We start from the raw sequence: 22,658 nt of genomic DNA, 5'->3' as shown, positions 1-22,658 counted from the left end.
TTGAGAATTCGGACCCCTTGGATTCTAAGTTAGACGCGCCGCCCCTTCGACACGATTTTAGTACGCGTTCCGTTATTTTATGTCAGGTGATATATTAATATATATTTCATTTTAGGACTTTTATATAAGTATGCTGCGCATTCAAAGATCAAAATATAGTTAAATAATTGACGGCAAAATACCCTTACGCGAACATAGATCTACGATGGGAACCCGAAAAGGGGAGTCAGAACGCTGCCTAGTCATGGCCTAAAGGTGGAGCTTAAGCGTGCCTCAATGTTTGTCTCCTTTACGTCAGTAAAACATGTCTTCAATCGTGTCTCTGTATAGAAAACATTGTCCAAATGGAGATCTTCGTGAAGGAAGTCATTGTTTATTGAAGACTTCGAGCTGAACTGCGTGACATTGAACACAAAAGTTATCCTATTTATGATCAAGCAGACATCATTAACTTTCTCCCAGAACGCTGAGCACAGTGATTATGATAAATGAAATGACTAACTCGTTGTGTCCTCCTTCCAACAGTGGTTCTGAATAAACAAAAACATTAGCTAACATTAGTGTGCAGCAGCTTGGAAGTGTGCATGAAGAGTTCTCGCGATGAATAGTTGTTCCCCAAAGGCTGGCGTAAGCTTTTGCATCTGGCATTCATTGATGTCTCGTTTACTGTTACTACAAGTCGACGGTGCTCCATTACCATAATTACTTGTTTTCTGAGATTTTACTTGACCAATATTCTATTCTGCTTTGGCTGAAATCCGGGCACTTTAGGTTTTTCACAAAGTCCATGTAGTGCATCTCCTTTCTATATTCTACATTCTACGAGGAAATGAAAGCATCAGGTGAACGTTACTTTAAGCGCTTCAGCCGCGCTCGTCGCGCATGTAGTTTGGGCACATCACGGTGCACCCTGTTACACTGGAAGGTGCGAAATAAAGTTCGTAAGAGTTTATACAGCAAACAAGCTCAAGCTTTGTCATGAAACTGCATAGCATAGACACTACCGGGCCGTCCTCTCTTGTTTCTTCAGACTTTAGTCGATAATGAACTTTGCCACGTGGGCCATGAAATAGATGCTGAACCCTGGCATACCGCCTACCAGCGGCAGCCCTCCACTCATTAAGGAGAATAATGAATTCCTCGGGCCGCCATTAGGTTTTCGGCAAAAGGGCGGCCAAGGCAAACGTTGGAACATAGCAGAACATATATAGAGAGAAAGAATGCTGAATGTCTTGCGCAAGTTTAATAATGAAGTGTTCAGTAACAAACGAAGACATATCGATAAGGAGAAAAAATGTAAACCGCCGCTCTTCACAACAAGGCATCCTACTGCTTGAGCCATGCTCGTATTCATATTTCTTCCTTCCTACATTTGATAGCTTGGTCCCATTGGGAGCTTCTCGCCTTGCAAAACGAGGCCCTTCAGAAAATCGCGAGCGATGCTAGGCGATGACGCTGAAAGCGTTGCGCTGAGTCCTCTAACCGGGTTATCTAATAAATGTCCTTCGAGAAAATTTTTCTATGCGTATTTGTTGCGTTTTTTGAAGAGGATGGAATGGGACGTGCAAGTTTCCTTTTACTGAGGACCTTGAAAAGTAACCGAAGGGAGATGTGAGCGAAGTACGGCTTGGGAACACACAAGGCTGTGGAATTTCGCTCCAAAACTCCTGCCTTTCCTTCTGGGCACACCGATTAAGGCATATTAAGTATGGCTGGTTATTGAAATTAACTTTAGGACGCCAGAAGCTTTATTCTTTGTTAATTTCTCGACGTAAGCTTGGTAATCGCGCTACTTTAAACTTAAAGCGCTGTAATTACAACAAGAATACAGAAGACAACTCGCTTATTTGTAATGCTATCAAAGCGGAGGGCGATTTTTCTTTCCAATATCAACAATTAAACCGCAAAACTTATAATGTTCAGGATGGAGAGGCACTACGACCTACCAGTTGTTGAATCGAGCTCTTCTGAGACCAATGAGGTATTTCCTTGAATTTATTACTCCAGATTACGACTGCGCTCTCTCTCTTTGCCGTCGCTTTAAGACATGGTTATGAACAAGACTTGGAAAACATACGTGCCCAATTCACGTATGAATTACTTAGCCACATCGCTGGAACGTTTGTGCGGCCTGTATAGGGCGTTATCATTTGAGGCCATATGAACTCTCGTCATGGTGCAACAATAAAAGGGATGTTTCTCATCTCAGCAATACGCTGCCAATTTTCTCTTTTAGTAGGAAAAAGTACAAATGACATACTAGTTTTGACCTGCGACTCACTTGGCCTTGCCGAAGCCCAGTGCCATATTTGGGGGCCATAAAAATATAAATATAGGCTTCATACGCTGAGGTCAAGAAAGCATTAGAAACTATGAAAAGGAGGAAATCAGCTGGAGATGATCAGATAACTACAGATTTGCTGAAGGATGGATATCGTGTTAGAAAAGCTGGCCACCCTGTATACGCAGTGCATGGTGTCATCGACGGTACCGGAACCATGGAAGAATGCAAACATTATCCTCAACATAAGAAAGGGGACTCTAAGGACCTTAAAAATTACAGACCAATCAGCTTACTGTCTGTTACGTATATGGTATTTACTAAGGTAATCGCTAATAGAATCGGGACAAATTAGACTGCAATCAAGCAAAGGATCAAGCAGGTTTTCGGAAACGGTACTCTAGTATCGATCATATCCATACCATCAATCATATGATAGAAAAACGCTCGCAATATAACCAGCCCTTATACATAGCATTCATTGATTACGAAAAAGCATTTGACTCAGTTGAAACCTCGGCGGTGATGCAGGCATTGCGAAATGAGGGGGTAGACGAGCCGTACGTGAAAGTGCTGGAAGATATATATAGTGGCTGCGCAGCAACCATAGTTCTGCATAAAGAAAGTAACAAAATTCCCATAAAGAAAAGTGTTAGGCAAGGAGACACAATCTCCCCAGTACTATTCACAGCTTGTTTAGAGGAAGTATTCAGAGACTTGGAGCAATTAGGGATAAGGGTAGATGGAGAATACCTCAGTAATCTGCGATTTGCTGATAACATTGCCTTGCTAAGCAACTCGGGGAATGAATTGCAAATAATGATTGGTGACCTAGACAGGAAAAGTAGAAAGGTAGGCTTGAAAATCAATATGCCGAAGACTAAGGTATTGTTGAACAGCCTTGGAAAGGAACAGCAGCTTACATTAGGTAGCGAAGTACTCGAAGTTGTAGGCGAATATGTCTACTTAGGACAGGTAGTAACCGCAGATCCGGACCATGAAAGGGAAATAACAAGAAGAATAAAATTGGGATGGAGCGCATTTGGCAAGCACTCACAGATTATGACTAGCAGCTTACCGGTATCGCTAAAGAGGAAAGTATATAACAGTTGCATCTTACCTGTACTCACCTATGGGGCTGAAACGTGGAGGCCAACCATGAGAGTTCTACTTAAGTTGAAGACAACCCAGAGGGCTATGGAACGAAAAATGGTAGGGTAACATTAAGAGATAGGAAGCGTGCAGAGTGGGTCAGAGAAATAACTCAGGTTACCGACATTCTAGCGGAAAGTAAGAAGAAGAACTGGGCATGGGCAGGACATGAAGTGCGAAGAGAAGATAACCGATGGCCGCTTAGGGTAACAAACTGGATTGCAAGGGAAGGAAAGCGTAGCAGGGGGCGGCAGAAAGTTAGGTGGGCGGATGAGGTTAAGAAGGTCGCAGGGGTCAAGTGGATGCCGCTAGCACAGAACCGGGTTAAGTGGAGAAATATGGGAGAGGCCTTCCCCCTGCAGTGGGTATAGTCAGGCTGATGATGATGATGATAGACTTCATGCGACATATTTTAAATGTTGGCAATTAAAAACATTAAGGAGAGTAGCAGGGCAAGCTAGGTAGCATCGTCCATTGGTCATATTTGATACGTTAAGTATTTGTGCTTATTAGCCGGGAAATTGGCGAGAGGTTTCCAGAAGACATGTATTAAAATATGTTTTGTGCAAAACACTAAATCTTGCTAATAGCTCCCCCCAACGTTTATTAGGAACCATCTTATAAGAAATACAATCGATTTGAAGAATATGCGTCGTTTTTTAGTCGGTAGGCGCAATTAATATTTTTCAACTGGTTCAGCCACCATGCGCTGTATTGCGCGAACTCCTTGTGATAGATGTCGACCGTTAACAAATCGTCATGAAATGAAATAGATATGAGCAAACTTCTCCGCAGAAAGCATTAAGAGGTTCTAATGTAACGAAGTAGGCAAGCTGTTGTATGCACGAAAATTACCAACCTATGCCGCACAGAAAGCTAAACGCTCTATACACAGGTGTTTACGTCACATCCGGCTGAGAAAGCGCGGCCGGTGGTCATTCTAGGATGGCCTCTACGTAAGCCTTAATTTTATATTTGTTGTAAATTTGGCTAGTTTTCACATGACATGCAGCGAGGAAAGGAAGATGGAAGTCGGCGACATCAGTGAAAAGCACCTTACTTCTGCCCGCCTGGTTGTAGTTGTCGGGGGACATGGCTGGTTACAGATTGGGGGATGAGTTATGCAACGTCACGAAACCTTAGGATCGCGGAAGGTACCTAAACAGACGTTTCCTTTCAAATTTCATCAGACTGAGATGTGCTAAAAACCTTAGAGGATCATTCGCCGATGAATAAGGAACACTACCCCCAGGCCAGGCTGGCGTTGTAATTTTGTTAACGCTGGGTGTATAGGCACGCATGAGGCAAAGTGTTTCACATCATTGGGCGTCTTACCACTGTGTGCTAATAAATTGTGCCATATATTAGCAGAGGCGGAAATTGGGGATTTCCAATTCAGCAAGTAACACAGACCATGTATTCGAATAATGATCAGCAAGCGAAGGTAATGGTGAAAATGTTTATTACCAATATCAAAGAGCGCAGGGGTGGAGCCCACAAATATGCACATCGCAGCATTTCGATTGCAAAGAGGGCTCCATTGCAAACCAGAAGAGCGCCCTTGGAGAGCTCTCCTAGAGAGATGACTAATAATGATCTTAAGCTGGCCCCAATTGGAGTTAATGGTTAGGTTGTGCCTTCAGTCTTTGGGTTACATCTGGCGCAGAAGAATGTGGGAATGAAAGGCAAGTAACCTGTGTGTGTGCAGAAAGTAATCAGGATTTTCACAGATCTTCCATGAAGAAGGAAAGTGATGAGCAAAACTGGCGGGGAGAAGGTAAGGTCATAGTGCTGTGCGCGTTTCTAGCCTGCACCAATGGTCGGCTGGTGTGATTTTAACGGTAGGGCAGGGTCGCGTACGTTCTGCTTTCGCTGTATAGCTAAACATATGACGAACGACAGTAGGCAATTCCCAACATCTGAGGAAAGCCGTCCCTCTCAAGACCGGAAAGTCGGCCCAGGAAGTGAGCATTCTCATTACTGTGAAGGCCAGCGTTAGACGGGTATCCAATAAGGATGAGGGAGTGTCGTAGCTGTTAAAACGCGAAAGGCGATGTGTGGTGCGATCACTATCTCATTGAAGGTAAAGACAACTGCTTTAAGGTCTGAGATGACATCGGTGTGGGCATGGCGGTCATAGGTGCTCCCTCTCGGCTGTAAATTGGCAAAAATTGAGCTGCAAGCAAGGGGAGGTTTTGCTCGAGTATGTGGTTCCTAGTAGTTAACGAGATGGGTTTATATGTGGCCACATTGATATAGATTGCAGTGACGTCTTCTCCATACTTTCATTGTAAGGTTCGCAGACCAGCTGTATTGCGGTACCCATCCCGTTCTGGGTTAATAATGTTTTTTTTTTTTTTTGCCAGCGAGGAAGTTGCATTAAATTTTGGAGAGAATTCCGAGTCTGTTCCCTGGCGTGTTCACTAAAACGGACTTGATCATTTGAAATGGCCGAAATGAATAAGCCTCCAATTGTACATTCTTTGTCAAAAACGTAGAGCCTAGAAAGTCTGCTTCTTAGCCAATTCTTGAGGTTGTATTGCATTTATAGTGTTCCTAATCTCTAAAAAGAAAGACATTTTTTTTGTCTACCCTCTAAAATGGGGAGTACCTCCACTAATGCTAAATCAGCGCCACTACAGGATTTAAAAATAGACCTCCTGGGCTCTACATTTTTGACAAACGCTTTACATGAAATTCTTGTACCTGGAATCAGTAGGCCAACCTTGAGTGCAAACGTCCAATGAGAGCTTGGGATTTCCTACCACCATTCTAGGAACTGTTCACTCTTGATGTTCAATCCCACCCAGTCTCCAAGGGGGAGTAGAGCTGATCAGAAGTTGATGTGAACGGCCAGAGATGAACCTCAATCTGATTGTTTTAGGAACGTTTTCGCGATTCTTGCGACAATACGAAAAGATATACTCTGCTGATATCCCATAGGGATGACATGCATCAAAGTCCTACCAATCCAAACTCAAAATTTAATTGTTGTGCTCGCTAAGTACAATATGCATGGGAGCTTCCCGATCAGTGGTCAGACGTGACACCTTACGGTTATATGTTTTTTACTGACATCCTAATTACCTCAACGACGATGATTTTTATCAAGCCAACTGAAGTGTTCTTAATTTGTTTTGGTTGAATATGCGCGAAAGAGGACTTATTTGAATCAGTAGAACAGAAACTGCAAATCTGCTGGTTAAATCGTATTCTTTTAAAAATCTTATACCGGTTTCCATTGGGCGAACAGGATCAAGAGCAACGAGCAGCCAGAGCAGCGCACGAGAGTACTGGGGACGCGCGTTCTCGTCTCCCCAATGGAACATTCACGTTGCGCGGAGAGCAGCGTAGCGAGGTGAAGCGCGTGACGTCAGGCGTCATGTGATAAAACTTTTTCCGCGCTTGTGTTGCCTTTATCTGCCAACCGAACGCCACGGCTGCCGTCTTCCGCCATTTTTCTCGCCCATGGAAGAAGGAAAGAACTAGGAGAGGCCCTGAAGTCGTTTCTTTGAAGCCGCGCGGCCGCGCGGCGACCGGACGCTGCAACGTCTCTCCTCCCCCTTTACCCTCCGCATTCTCTTTATCCGCGACGCTCACGTACCTAGGGCCCTTGGATACGCTGTTGCTAGTGGCCCGAGTTATCATAGCAACCGCGTCGCCGTTGCTAATGGCCCGACTTGGCTAACCCTAAATTTTGACGTCTCTTCCACCACACTTCCTCTAAGGCGTTGGGAATGATAAGGGCCTCTCCTAAGTTGTTTCCTTCCTCCATGTTCTCGACCGTCCTGCCCAGGATCCCAGCAAATAAACAGAAGTAACGTCAAAAAGGTCACGTGACTTCCTCCGTTCTCCCTGTACTCCACCGCTGGCGACGGAGCACCGAGGACTGCTCTCGGCTTCTCCCGGGACCCCAAAAGTGCGCCTCCTCTGCCAATAGAACACAACGCTACTGCTCCTGTTCGACCATGCACTGAAGGGCGCTGAAACTCGCGAGAGCACTTTAAGTACAGCTAAAATTGCTCCTATTCGCCCAAAGGAAACCGGTATTAGTGAAGGGAATCTCTTATGTATAAAGGGCACGCACTTTTATTAAGACACTATTTGTTCTCTGTACATATGCAGATTTTTTTAATTTTGCACAGATTGATATCATCTTGAAGGGTATTCGCTGTTAGACAACGAACATATTTCCGCGGTATTTACATGGCTGCTTATTTGGTAAGCACATGATCAGGTATCGCTTATTGAAGCCAATTTCGGTATGGGGCCTCAGTTCTTTCTGTGAAATTTTGTGAGCTGTTCTTTCGGTGCTCTTTTGTCTTATGTTTATTGCTAACTTTTTTAGTGCTTTCATTTCAGGCAAAGAATGTCGACTCGGATCGACATTAGCCATTGAGGAAGCCTTCTGCTGATTCCAGTGCATACTGAGTGTGTATAAAAACCGTGCACATCGCATAAAATAATGATTGCTGTGTGCCTATACTAATGAATTTAATCAAGTAATAATAGGTTGGAGGATAAGCATAACAAATACCGCAGCAACAGCATGGTTTTGTATTATGTAAACGCAGCGGATGTCTTATGTCCTTTATGCGGCGGCGAAAACCGGACGTTTCATGAGCGGAGAACAATAGAAGCTTTCACAGACGCCTTGATAATGAAGCGAAAATCGATTGACCTTATCCCTGTCCTGCTCCATCAAAATATCGCTAACGGAGTATGGCGACGTCAATACTGTTCTTCGCTTCTGGTGATATGTCATACTTTGTGACAATGGCAGTCCATTCATTGAACGGAATTGAAGGCTGAAGGCATAGTACGTGGAAGTATTTGTGTGGCCTCCAACAGAGTGCCCCTCTCTATTATCCAGGTTTGCACACCTTTGATGGATAAAATAACTACTTGATCTTATGCATGAAAGCTCTTGCCTAAACTACTTGAAGCTCAAGGAGACGGATTTGATTTCATCGCGGGTCACAGGGTGCATTAGAACAGATTTATCTTTGTGGAGACAATATCCGAAAGAAAAATGAGGAGAGGAAGCAGCGCAACTACTGTGCTTCTTATGTCGGTTGTGCAGCAATAGCGTTATTTTCGAGCTACATGTTGCCATGTAAGTAATATTCGTTGAGCGATAACCAGTTGTCAGTAAGAGCAGCAGTAATGGCATGGAGTACGGAAAAAGAACACAAATGTTTGTCGACATGGATGGGGGGGGGGGGGGGGGGGGGTCGATCAAATGCTCAGGGCCATAAGCAGAAAATATAGCCTCGCAGTCCTAATGCAGCATGTATTTATTAACCGCTATCACGGCTGTACGAAACGTTTCCCAGAGCGTTAGGTCTGCGGAGTCCACATATGTGCAAACCACGTCTTGATGATGCTAATATTCGAACTGTTCGATAAACATTATGCATGAAGCCTATAGATGACTGCACAGGGTAGTGAACGCATATATTTGTGCAAAATAGCAGCAATGAGGCACATGTACATTCCTGTTAACGCACACCGCATTTATAGCTGCTAGAGCTTCAAAGATGTCATCACTGAGAGGCGATGGATGAACTTGAACGCACACAGCAGTCCATGTTGGCTCGACTGTCTTCGAAAAAACTAAGTACAGTTTCAACATCGCACGAACTTTCTAAGATATCAGGCACAAGATTTACTCAAACTAAAACACCCCACTTCAGCAGCCAACGGCAGCGCCACACATTTTCGTGAAATCTAAGCCTAAAACTACATCATGTGTTGGACGGGCAATTACAATAAATTAGACTTGAAAAAGCTGATCCACCCAGTTTGACTTCTACACTACAGATTTCCAAAGGCTGCAACGATTCCCCCCTTACTCCACAAAATGTTACGTAGGGGCACACTGAAACACCACTTTGCGACCTCGCAGTTGTTCAAAACCTGAACTAGTCACTGAAACAGTTCACCACTATTCACAAGAGCCGATGGGACTACACTATCCACTGACACGTTAACTTCGTTTTTGAGCTATAAAACAGGCAAATGTAAGTTGGTACACAGCAGGCTTGCAGTAACCTCACCTCTATCGCTCGCGCTGACTAGTTTTCCAGGTGCGTTGATAAGCACAGACGTGGCGATGGAGACCGGCGTGTGCGAATGCTGGAGGAGAAGACACACTGCGATCCGATGCCGGAGAAGGGATCGTCATGCTCGCCAGGGAATGGGTCGGTGCAGCGGGTGGGGGGAAAGACGGACGATGGGAAGATACTGCTGCTGGTAGTCTGTATCTGTTGTGGTACCGTAGCGAGGTGAGCACCGATACTGCTGCTGACAGCCTGCACTGCAGCATATGTAGTGGTACCATTGCGTGATGAGCTGCGACGATGGCAAAGCCGCGAGATGTGACCAGGATATACCATACCAATAGCAAACCAAGGACGGACGGAGAGACCTCCGCCTCGGGAAGGCATCACCGCTGTCTGGACGCTTGGAAGGCATTAGATTTCAAGTCCTCCATGAAATAGACTGGCGGTGGCTCAGCGGAGCGCGCGCGTGCTTCGTGGTGTTATCGTGGAGTATGAGAACCTAGGTAGTGGTGCGACCGCTGGCGCACCTGATACCCTTCACAGTCCACTGCGTTGAAAGAAGGGGGCTGGGGCTGAGGCATCGGACACGAAAAGGGCTGTACAATGGGGCGGCAGGTTAGATCTTGCCAGCAGGTGAACTCATCACGGACAATCTGATGACTAGTAGCGGCAAGGTCACTACCGGATATGAAGTCAGCGGCTCTCACCATAGGGACAGTAGCCAAAAGACCAAACTTGGGGGTAAGTCACAGCATCTTCAGATTCTCAAACGTGCAACAATACTCGATTACTTTCGATACCGATGCCAGGTTTTATTTGCTATGAGGTAGGCGTAGATATCACCGGAGAATCCTTTCAGCAAGTGGCCTACCTTGTCCTCGTCGGACATGCGAGGTGTCATGCGCAAAGCTTCAGGAACGCGTCAATATACTGGGTGCAGGTCTCTCTAGGAAGCTGTGCTCGGTAAGCCAGTGTTCGTGCGGCACATTTCTTCTTTGCAGCGGTATCACCGAAGCACTTGCTGAGCTCTTCTACAACAGGTGTTCAAAATGAGAACGAGTCTTCGTGGTTCTCGCACAACGTAAGAGCTGTGTCTGTGAGCACGAACACCACATTGGCAATTTGGGCGGTCGTGTACCACTTCTTATATCGGCTGATGCATTGATAGTGCGTCAGCGACTCGTCCGCAACCTCACCGAGAGCGCTCGCAGAGGATCGGGGCTCCCGGTGATGCGGCCAGAAAGTGCTTGCGGTTGACCTGGGCGCGGCGTCTCCGTCCAGAGACAACTCAGGAATAGAAGGTGGGAAACCGGCAAGGCTTCACCTGCGGTGAGGTGCAGGTGTAAGAATCGTTGCTGATGCGGTCGGTTGTACTCAGCATGCCTCCAGCAAGTTTTTACGCTGAAAGCCTTCGAGCAAAACAGGATATCAGGGGCACCGTGTCAGCAGTCAGTCGTCTCTGTATTATTTCCTATCACACCACTGTATTATTTCCCATCGTATAGGTCTTCATCTTCATTGTAGCCCGATGCAATATATCACAGAGGATATGCAAGTTTGGCGAGAAAGCCAATAAGCAAAACGCCAATTCGAACAGCACCAGCTACAGATATCCTACATAGAAAAACGCCATGGTAGGCTTTCATGTGTTTATATTGTCGGTAGGTCACCTGTGGTCCCAACTGCGCTTTCAAAATAACAGTGCTGAATTGTATGTTACCGCAAGCATTGTTTTAATATATGTGTTACTTTACAGTGAAACTGAAGCGAACGTGATAGTCTGTAGCGTATATTCTGTAGCGCATTTCGCTCTTCCCGGAAGTAAAACGTTTCTCATTGTGTAATATTTATAGGGAAGGATTCTCGGGTCATTTCGGACACAGAAGACCCCTCACTGCACCTAAAAATGCATATTACCGAGTTTTGTTTTTGGAAGCACCTCTCTCTTATCTACCTGCAAGCCATAATCACTGCGGTTACAAACTAGGTACTCCTTTGTTCATTTCGCCGTTGTAACTTTCTTTCGCTTTTCTCTGGCACATTTCCTCTCAGCACAGCATATTCGACACGTTAGCTCTCAGAACAACAGTAAAGTCACTAAAAACACTGGGACATATGTACATGAATTGAGGCCAGTGTTTAAAACAAATGATTGAGAAAGAAGTGACACCAACGAAAACATTAATAAAAGCCAACGTTTCGGGGCCAGTTCGGACTCTTTCTTAGCAGAAACTCAGATGCAAGCCCGTAGTAGAGGCAGCGCAAATTTAGGATAATAATGTAGGCATACATGGAAAAAAAATAGAGCGTATTGAAGTACAACGGAAAGGCCTTCATATTGTAGTGAAGATGCAGGATGTAATGTAAGGAGGTTTATTGTTGTAAATGTTTTTCCATATGCTAACGTTATTTATTCCTCTCATATCTGCGCGGCGTCTAACGCTAGCACGTGCATCTCTCATGTCTCTGGAAATATGGCGGTAATAGGTCCTAAGAATAAATAAAAAATTAAAAATGTTTCACTTGTGGACTCTTGTGTTTTAGGGTCATCAGCTGGCTCTAGATTATTCCACAGAATTAAGTTCGGGCTCCCAAAAATTAAGGTTACCTGGGTTCTTTTCTTGTACAATAAGGTAGCATACACCTCATAATTTCCTTTCGCATCCATCAACCGGTGGGCACAGTTTCAGGTAGCAAAACCGTAACTTCGCGATTAATAAGTCAGGCGTAGTTAGTATTTTCTTTAATTATTAATTAACATAGGTTTGATTAGTTGTTGGCATTCCGCTACTTCATTTTTCAGCCTCATGGCTATCACAGCAGTACACTTTCCGACCTAAGAATGCGTTGACGTTTGCAGCAAATTGAACTTCTATCCAATATGGCGCCGTTTTGGCTTCGCTCTTCTTCAACGAGAAAAGAGGAGATGAACTCGCACGCCCAGTGTCAGAATAATTTCGTTAAACAAACTCAGTACAAAACGATCATTTTTATAAACTGGACTCTTTCTCTCTCTGAACGATGGCTGCGTTTGAGCGTGATGGTTTATTTCATTTACCGTGGAAGAGCTTCAAAAGGAAATCAGCACAAAATAAAACGGACGCATGTTGCGAAATGCTTCTGTGTTAATCCGAGGTCAATGTCGTTTTTAGCACTTTCACAAAAACCTCTAAATTCACCCTATATATGTGCATTTTATTTCTGGGTGAACCCGTTAAGTGAGTAGTGAGCGTAGAATCTTTTTTTTTTAATATTTGTTTTAAGAGGTACTCTACAAGTACTGCCCGTTCTAGATTTTGTGCTGATATACTTCTGCTTTGCATACGCGCGTTATGTTGTTTTCGTGGAATAAGTTCTTCCAGAAAAGGAATTTATTAAATTAGATTACAAGCGTTTTATTCACGTAAAACAAAGAAATTTTTGCGCAATAAAGTTTACTCAACACTCTTGCTGTTGTTAATGAGCAGAACGTTCCAGCTCTTTAAATGCTTTACATGAAACGTGATCTCTGTTTTATAGCCGCGATGATAATTCAGTCAGCGTGCTTTGTGCCAATTTGTGTCTCTTCTAAGGCGCTAACACTCAGCCTTCTAGACCCAACGTCCGACCTGCATAAAAGAAATGTCTGCCAACGTGTATATGGTGTTCAGTTTTCCACTCTTTCACAATCAAGCTAATTATCTCCTTTAGTGCAATTGATCATGTCACCTTGTCTGCTCGCAGATGCTTATCGTCATTCATGATCGGGATGTGCACGTGCCCGTCAACGTTACATTTTGAAATTTGGGATCGGTTGTAACTTTCAACCTTGGTATGAACACGAGCATCGCCTTATAGCTATTTGTGTTATGACGTCATAAGTTTCTCGTCATGAACATTGTTGCAATCTTAGCTTATCACATCTCTTTTAAGCGAGACGTTCAGATAGACAATTGGTATGTATAGTTTGCCTCAAATTTTTATCTGCATCTCTCGCACTCTAATTTAAATAGGTATTTTTTCTTATATTTGTACAAGCTCAGTGGATAACACTGTTGTGTTTCTGACTGGTTCTGCAGGTGTGTACAGTTAAGTCCCTAAAGGGCTAAGCAGCCTTTTTTCCCGGCTTAAGAGCTGGAGTTTTCTATCGGGGAGTACGAAGGAGAAACAGTGATATTAAGTAAGAAGTAATTGCCATCGAGGAGGACGCTCTTAAGAACCGAGGGGAAGAAAAAATATACTTAGTGTCAGTCCTAAATGCTTTGTTCAAGTGCTGCTATTCAACGAAGAAAGACGGTCAACAGAATGGTGCAACAGCTTTAGCCTTCAGAATAGATCTAAACGGCTATCTTCTCTTTTCACGCTTCTTGGCTTGCACCTATAGCATTACATTTTACTTCAACAAGCGAAAACCTACAACGAATGACGCTCAAGATGGGTGCAACCGGTCGCCCTCTATACAGCTTTCACTTAGGAACCCCGCTTTCACAAAGGGTGTCGCAGACACCACAACTTAACAGCACTGGCACTCGCTAAACGAAGCACAGCTACATAGTATAAGAACGCACACTGCGAACATGAGATGTAGCTGTACCTAAAAATGAAACTGCCTACGCTCTACTTTTTGTGGCGCGTTCAAAGCTCATGTGAGCAAGATGAGGACGACACATAAGAAAGGAGCTACGTAGAAGCAGTAATGACCTGAAGGCTTCCAAGCCTTTCTTTGAAAAGTCCGGGGGTCGCACACACAAAATTAATATCATAATTTGAGCTTTGCGCCCTGGCGGGCTTTACTTGCCCATTCGTTTTTTGTTTTTGTTTTTTTTTGGTTCAGTTCAGTTCAGTCGTTCAGTTGTGTCCGCCTCTTTGTGACCCTATGGACCATATCACATCTAGCTTTCCGGTCTCTCACTGTCTTCCTAATATAACATAGCTTCATCCTCAGGAGGATGCCTCGAGGATGCCATCGAGCCATCGCGGTCGCTGTCAAGCCCTTTTCCTGGGACCTTCAATCTTTCCCAGCACCAACGTTTTCTCCTGAAACTCCTCTCTTCTTATCAGATGACCAAAGTATACCTGAGCTTTAACTTTAGAATTTGACCCTCCAATGAACAGTCAGAGTTTATGGTCGACAATATCGACTGATTTGATCTTCTAGCTATCCAAGGTACTCTCAAGAGTATCTGCCAGCACCAAAATTCAAAAGCGTCAATTATTCGGCGGTCAGCAGTATTCACATTTCAACTCTCGCATCAATACATCACAACTGCAAAACCATAGTACGAGTTATACGGACCTTGGTTGGCAGTCGTATGTCTCAACTCTTTATTAGGCGGTCGAGGCTAGCCATGGCTCTCTTTCCCAGAAGCAGTCGTCTCCTAATTTCATGGCTGCAGTCACCTTCCGGGGTAATCTTGGAACCCAAGAAGCGAAAATCTGTCAAGGCTTCCACTTCTTGTCTCTGTATGTTACAGGACTTGATAGGGCGAAACGCCATTATCTTCGTCTCTTTAATCTTCAGTTTAAGCCCAAACTTCTCATTCTCTTCATTCACGCGCGTAAGACATCTCTTGAGTTCCACTTCACTTTTTGCCATTAAAGTGGTATCATCCGCATATCTACGTTTGTTGATCCGTTTTCTAGCAATCCTCAATCCAGCTGAAGACTCGTCCAGAGCGGCCTTCCTCATGATGAACTCTTAAATAGGCAGGGTGACAGTATGCAGCCTCGTCTTACTAATTTTTCAATCGGCCCCCAATCGGTGAGACCATGCTCAGTTCTGAATGTGGCCTCTTGTCCTTCATAAAGGTTGCTGAGGAGACAGATGAGAATTGGAACTCCCACCTCCCACCGCGACATTTTCTTCACTCCCTTCTCCTCCGTCCCCTTTTCTAAAAGGCCGTTTTTTGTTTACCACATTCTTTCCTATAAGTGCGTGTAATGCTCACTATCAGATGAGGGAGAAAAGGGAGGGGTGCCATGCCAGTCGTCACCGACTGTTTAAGCACAATTTAGACAGTCACCTTTAAATAATGGGGAAAAGGAAAATGTTTAGGCCAACACAACTTCGACATGAACTGGCGCTTTCCGAAATTTACTTCATTCGAAATGTCAGAAAAAGACGCAAGATCTGCAGATTAATCAACAGTTTGCTGAAACTTCCATCCGTTCAAATTCAGTTTCCAAAAACGATTTGACATCTCTTTCTCAACGATTACTGTAACAATGGGTTCTGCTATGAGCCAGTTCGCAAACGGTGACCGAGGTTTCGAAATTGTTCGACCTTCTCCTCCGCCTTTACTGTGTGAGGTGTCGCGGATAGGAATCTTAATCAATTCAAGGAACATATTGCGTTTGACAGCTGCATACCTCTGGAGATTGCGCCGGCACCAGCTGTAAACAACTCCAAATCACAGCCGTTGCAAGTGACAGGGAGGAACTTCTCACAGGGTGTGCTTGGAACTGTCAATAAATAGTTGGCTTCGCGATGCTGACGTAATCTAAGAAGTCTCTTGAGTGTCACTGCAGCCCATGTGTTACCAGCCATCTTAAAAGCTTTGATTTGCTACTTCCCAATCAAGATCTTAGGCTTTCGTCCGTTTTATAGGTACAAAGTTAAGGACTTGAATAAAGGCCTTAGTATATCGTCAACTTGCGATAAAAAGGTTCATGACATTTCGCCTTCCAAAAAAGCGATGATTCAAGGGCGATACATGAGCTTTATCCTGAGCCTTAGATATGTTATTTCACAAACTGCGCTAACCCTGAAACTTTACATTAAAACATGGCGATTATGAAGTGTTGATGGCGATGGCAATGATTTATCCGAAAAGGAAAACCATGTATATAAAAGCTGTGGTTTTCCAACCAAGTTCATGCAATCAATAATGCGTGCCCATTGCACAGGCGCCGAACATTTTATGGACCATGCTTCTGCAATTGAACTCTTCCCTCTCGTTTGCCAAATGCGAAGTCCTGGCCCTTGCTATATTTCTTTAGGTGTCGAGATGGAGGACTGGCAGCTGGTTTTCCGTAAAAGATCCAGCAATTTTTTATAAAAAGATGTTTTGCCGTAATAGTTCGCATATTGTTCAGATAAAAATAAATATCAATACATCTGTGTATTCTCTTTCCAAGAGCTTGTATTCATACTCAAGTAATGTTCCAAATAACCCGCCCTGTTATTTTGCTCTTGCTGTTTAACATAATTTCAAGAGCGGCAAAAACTTCAGAGACACATATATTTTTGCATCATACTGTCTGTAACAAGGCATCAATGCGCTATTTGCTCAAGTTCTTTAATTTCAGATGTCGTTTTGAATCGACAAAAAAGGATGGCTAACTATCTATCTGGGGGAGGTGTAATGAAAGTACATTTTTTATCATTGCACACAAAAGTATTGGCTTGAAAAAGTTTGGTGCGGTCTTGACTTCATCTGGCTGTAACGTTTTCATCTAACATTTCAAAGGCGCACTTGGGTGCTTGCTAAATAAACCTGAGAAGCTTTTGTTTTATTAACGCCATAGTTTTGGTTACCGAGAAAAAGAAAAGACGCCATCTGCTTCTTTGATCGCCAGCAAACCTCATCGACTCGCTTAGAAGGTCATGAAGTGGCAATTTGGATTTTATCGTCTTTGCCTTAAATGGACCATTGCATGAAAATTGAATGGATGGAATATGCATGGGCGATACGGTAAGACAACAAATATCACTTCGCGAAATTACATGCTGCTTTGTGTCTATGCAGTCCTGTTGCAAAAAGCGTGAAGTCTTTCCTAAGAAAAATCACAAATCAGGCTAAATATATTGGTTAGGGACCTTAATAATCACCTTTCAACGTATCATCATTAACGGTGAGATGATGATTAGAAAATTTCGGAGAAAGTCAGCAACGCCAGGGTATGTGTCACTGTTGCCTTCAAACATTCATTCAGCACATGAGTTATCTGTTTTCGATGTCGTTTATACAAAATTATAGAGTTACAACTATCCTTGAACCATATGATTCAAGAGAATTTGTTATCAGCCGCAGCTGTAGAGCAATCAAACGAAGTACTTTCACATCCTCCTTTGTTGGTTCCTGTTGACTGAAATCTTCCATAGGCCCCATCTAGGTGGCTATGCGCCATCCATTAGACTCGGCAGTTTGGTATCACCGTTTGATAAGCGTTGCCCTCTCTATTCGGACGTCTACGCAACTCTCTTCTCCTTTTTACGCTCATTCTCTCTTTGCTGCGGCTATGCGCCGCTTTTCACGCTCCTTATCTTAGCATCTCCGCTTGGTAAGACGTTCTTCTCCTTGTTCAGGTGTTCCTTCTGCTCTGCTTCTTGGTGTCTCCATTAGCAAGACGTTGTTCTCTTTATTAGGGCACCCTTGCTGCGTCGGTAGTGTAGTGGGCACGCGGCCGCAGAGTACGGAAGCTTTGACGTAATGCGCAGCGCACCTGTTACTCCTCTCCGGTTTTCACGCATGCGTACTTGTGGCCTTTACCAAACACGGCGAAATTCTCCAATGGGTAGCTCTCGCTACAAATAAAATACTAACTGGAAGTGGTCGCTTTGACATCACAGTGAAGTTTGGCTAACGTGAGAGATGTCTTTTGTATTCACTACAATGATAAAGCCAACCTACCTTAAAAACAGGAATCATTGCAAGTGAAGAATTAGCAATTATATCGACGTTTTTTGTGACGCGCGTAAAGACTTTATTGTGATGTCACAGCTATCTCTCGCTGCTCAAACCGAAACTGGTGAGAAACAAAAATTCATTTTTAAATTACTTCATGGTGATCGGCAAAACGTGCCTGCGCTTCGCTATACAGGAATGTGTTACACATAGTTAACAAGAAGGCAAGTGCTTAAAACTTTGGTGTCGGTACTCCTTTAACGAGCCTGATTTTAGTCTCGAGTAGAAAGGTGTACCGGAGTTGCTTGCGTTAAAAACCTATAGAAATATTTTTTCGTCGCATCATAACATTGATGCGCCACTTGCTTGGCCATGAATTCGCATTATGAATTCGGAATTAGTCACAGGATTAAGGGTTTATCAAGAGTGCCTAGCTGTTTTATGTATTGTGTCACATCTTTATTTATGGCATGTTTTCCTCCAAATGCGTCCTCTTTCTATAATAATGCCCCTGAAGGCTGCAGATATTTGTATAAATAAACATTGGTTATTTGAAAGTTTAAATGTGACCATTCTCATCAGCGGGACCATTCCCACCACGCAGCGAATGCCTCTCTTATATTTCTCTAATTAGTCTGGTCCTGTGGAAGTTGCATATACTGATCACTGTAAACGTCCTAACTTTCACCTCCTATCTAATTTTCTGCCGCTCCCTACTACGATTTCCTTCGCTTAGAATCCAATTTGTTGCCTTTACCGACAATCCATTACCTCTTCGCAATACCCCCTGTAAGGTCGTCAACAGTGCATGTTTTCTCGTGTTTTCTTTTTGTGTGTGTGTGTGTTTCCTGCCGTTTCGGGCAGCCGGCCCGCGAGGCGCGCGGGCGGAGCGGCGCCCGTACCCGGGGAGGGGGGCCTTTTTCTTGTTTTTGGATTACAGTGTGAAGTGTCCCTGCTTGCGCGCGTGATCTGTTTTGTGTCTTTCTTGAGGGGCGAGGGGTCTCGCGCATTGGGGGGCACTCTGCCGTTCGGTGTTTGGCCTGGTGGTTAGCGCGCCAGGCTCCGAACGCCGTCGGCGGACCCCGTCGAGCGTCCGTTTGGTGTTGTTTTTTTATTTTGTATGTGTAAAGCGCGGTCGTGAATCTCGTGCGCGCCCTTGAGAGTGGAATGCCAGTGGTGGAAAGGCCGGGGTTGGGACGCTTCGGCGAACTGGACCTCGGCTAAGATTTTCCACGAATCTGTGAACGGGGGGGGGGGGGGGCACCAAGGACGTTTCGCGGAAATGGAAAGCGCGCGAAAACCAGGAGGTGCGATGGGTGGCCCGAGGAGTTGCGGCCCGAGCGAGGGAGAAGACGGACGTTCTCCCGTACGCTCGCTTGGGACGACGGACTGTCCTAAGCCGGAGGGCGACCCAACTCTGTGTTTTATTTGTTCTTCCTCTCAACTGTGCTGTGTTTGTTCATCCATTCAACCTATTAGTTTAATTAAATCAGTTTGTTAATTTAATTCGGCCCATTGAAATTCTTTCGACGAAGCAAGGAGACGGGACCATTACCAACAAGAAGAAGAAGAAGAAAAAAAAAGGAATTTCAAGAACCATCGAAAAGAAGTTTACTGGCGCAGCCGAATACAGGATCACCGTCTCCCGTCAGCCTTCGGCGATCACAAAAAAAAAAATCTTGCTCAGCAGGAAGACTTCCGGGCCGATGGACAGCGCCTGAGGAGGAGGAGGAGCACGAGAAGACAGCAACATTGTGGCCGACGGACCGAGCCATCACTTCAGATCGACGGACCGACACTGAAGCTAAGGAGTTAGCGGCGCAGCATCGAAAGACGCCCAGCTGGTGGCCAACGGATTGAGCCTTCACTGCGCGTAAAGTGCGAGCCGCGCGCCAGCGAAAGACGCCACGCATCACGGCCAACGGACCGAGCCAGCGGTGCCCAGCGTATAAAGGAACTGATTCCAGTTCACCAGCCAAGGGATCAGGCAGCGAAAGCGATATCAGCCGCTAATGGACTAGCGGTGGACTGTTGTGTATTTTCCAAGTATTACTTCGCGCATTGGCAGCAGAGAGGAGCAAAGCCCGGGCGCAGGAACGGCAGACAACGCGGTGGTCGGGGAAAGCAGGGTGGCTACTCCAGCGGAAAGGTGAGTGGCCCTTATGCTGGTCCTCGGAACCCACTGGTGCCGTGCGTTTTGTAGCGAGTGACATGAATTTTACATGTTACTGCGTAGCGGTGCAGTGGTCACGAAAATGAGTGCGGAGGAGAGCGGAAGTGATAGCGGAGTTTCAAGAGCAGAGGAGGCGACGGGGGCAGGCGAAATGATGGAAACAATAGGATCAGCAGGAGCAGATAAAAGCGGTGGCGAGGCTCCCGATTCAGCTATGCGACGGCTGGAAATGGAGCTGGAGCTTAGGAAGACCACCCTGCTCATTGAGCGGGAAAAAACACGTCAGCTGGAGCTGCGAAATGGTGGACCACAGGGCTCGCTAACAGATGGTAAGCTGACGCGCGAGGAATCACTAGCGCATTTCGCAAAACGGCTTAAGAGTTTGCTGACCGAAATTCCAACAGATCCAGAGGTTCCAGTGTGGCTCGAGGGAATCGAGGGCATTTTTCGTTCCTATAAGGTGCCTGAAGAGGTTAGAAGCCATTTAGTTTTGCCTCTGGTGACTGCGAGAATCCCACACCTCTTTTCAAAACTTTCAACCGAGGAGCTCGACAGTTACGATCTGGTAAAAAAGACGATTCTGTCCGAGTTGCGTCTGTCGCCAGGTGACTACCTCAGGCAGTTCCGCAATGCGCTTCCGGCTCGTGACGAGACCTGGCAGCACTTCGCGTCGCGAATTGAGAGCTACTATGCGTTTTACATGGCGGCGCGGGGGATCAAAACGCTAGAGGACCTGATTGCTCTGCACGTGGCTGACCAGATGAAACAGGCACTGAGCACTGAGGCTCACAAGTATGTCAAACGAGAGGAAAGGGACAGCTGGGTGAAGCCACACGAGATTGCAAAATTGGTGGAGGCTTTTGAGGATTTCGAAGGAAAGGGGTCAGGAAGGAAGCAAATAATGGCAGGCCGAAGCCCTTCTGGCAAACAACAACCAACTTTGCAAAAATCCGCCCTGACTTCGCCGGCGCACCCAGGGCCTTCCAAATCTCCTGCGTGCTTCATTTGTAATGGCCCACATTTTGCAAGGTCTTGCCCTGAAAACCCCACCAGCAGGGAAGCCGGCAACATGCGGGGGAATGGAGCAAACATTGTAGGGCAGGAGAGTTGTGGAGATGCTGGCAGCGGCGGCGGCGGAGCCATGGTTGAGGCCGGACGGGGAGATACCGTTGATGTACAGACTTGCACAGTATCATTATTAAGGAAGGAAGCCTCACGGGACTACGTCAACCTGAGATGTGGTGACGCGGTTCTGCGAGCGCTAGTTGACAGTGGCACCGAAATAACTGTCGTAAAAGAGGGCGCGCTACCTAACAATGAGACGGGGAAGGTAGGCGACGTCACACTTGTTGGCGCCTTTGGTAATAGAGTGCCAGCAAAGCTAGCTCGAGTTCCACTGAGCTTAGAGGCAGGCCAGGGTCAGTATGTCGGGGGAAGCGCGTCACTGCTCTGCGCCGTAACACGGGAACTGGCTTCCAAGGAAGCAGACTGCCTGCTTTCTGCAGACGCTTGGCACACGCTTGAACAACAAGCACGCAACAGCGGTTGCGAGGTGCCCGATATGAGAGGGCAGGCGGCCGTCACCTTGGAGGCAGGTAGCGGCGAGGGAGGTAGAAAACGCCGAGAGGGACCGGAGCGCGGAGGAGGTTATTGGAGACGCAGCAGAAAGATGTGGCGAAAAACTGAGAGCGTCAGAGGAACTAGTGATAGGCTGCGGCAAAATGGGGCATGCGCATGCCAATCATCGGCACCTCTATCATGGCGCAGCAGGCCGCCAGAGCTGTCGCCACCCACTGTGGTTTCCGAGGGCAGGCATGGGGACCACTCTGAAAAATGTTTTCGTGTGGGATGCGTTCGCATGGTGCCAGGCTAGATGCCTCGCATGCGGCGGTTGCCTTGTGTCTCAGTACCTATTTGTTGAAAGTGGCGTTTTCTTTTCCTTTTGTGCGTTGTAATGCAGTTGTGACGACCTTTGTGTTATTTATCGTGTGCAACAACCAGTGAGGTTGTTGCAACGATCTTAGGAGGGGCGTGTAAGGTCGTCAACAGTGCATGTTTTATCGTGTTTTCTTTTTGTGTGTGTTTGTGTTTCCTGCCGTTTCGGGCAGCCGGCCCGCGAGGCGCGCGGGCGGAGCGGGGCCCGTACCCGGGGAGGGGGGCCTTTTTCTTGTTTTTGGATTACAGTGTGAAGTGTCCCTGCTTGCGCGCGTGATCTGTTTTGTGTCTTTTTTGAGGGGCGAGGGGTCTCGCGCATTGGGGGGCACTCTGCCGTTCGGTGTTTGGCCTGGTGGTTAGCGCGCCAGGCTCCGAACGCCGTCGGCGGACCCCGTCGAGCGTACGTTTGGTGTTGTTTTTTTTATTTTGTATGTGTAAAGCGCGGT

The sequence above is a fragment of the Amblyomma maculatum genome, chromosome 10, assembly GCF_055883805.1.
Source record: "Amblyomma maculatum isolate TAMU_Amacu chromosome 10, ASM5588380v1, whole genome shotgun sequence".
NCBI classification, from domain to species: domain Eukaryota; kingdom Metazoa; phylum Arthropoda; class Arachnida; order Ixodida; family Ixodidae; genus Amblyomma; species Amblyomma maculatum.
The sequence above is the reverse complement of the archived record's forward strand: the minus strand, read 5'-3'. Positions refer to the sequence as shown.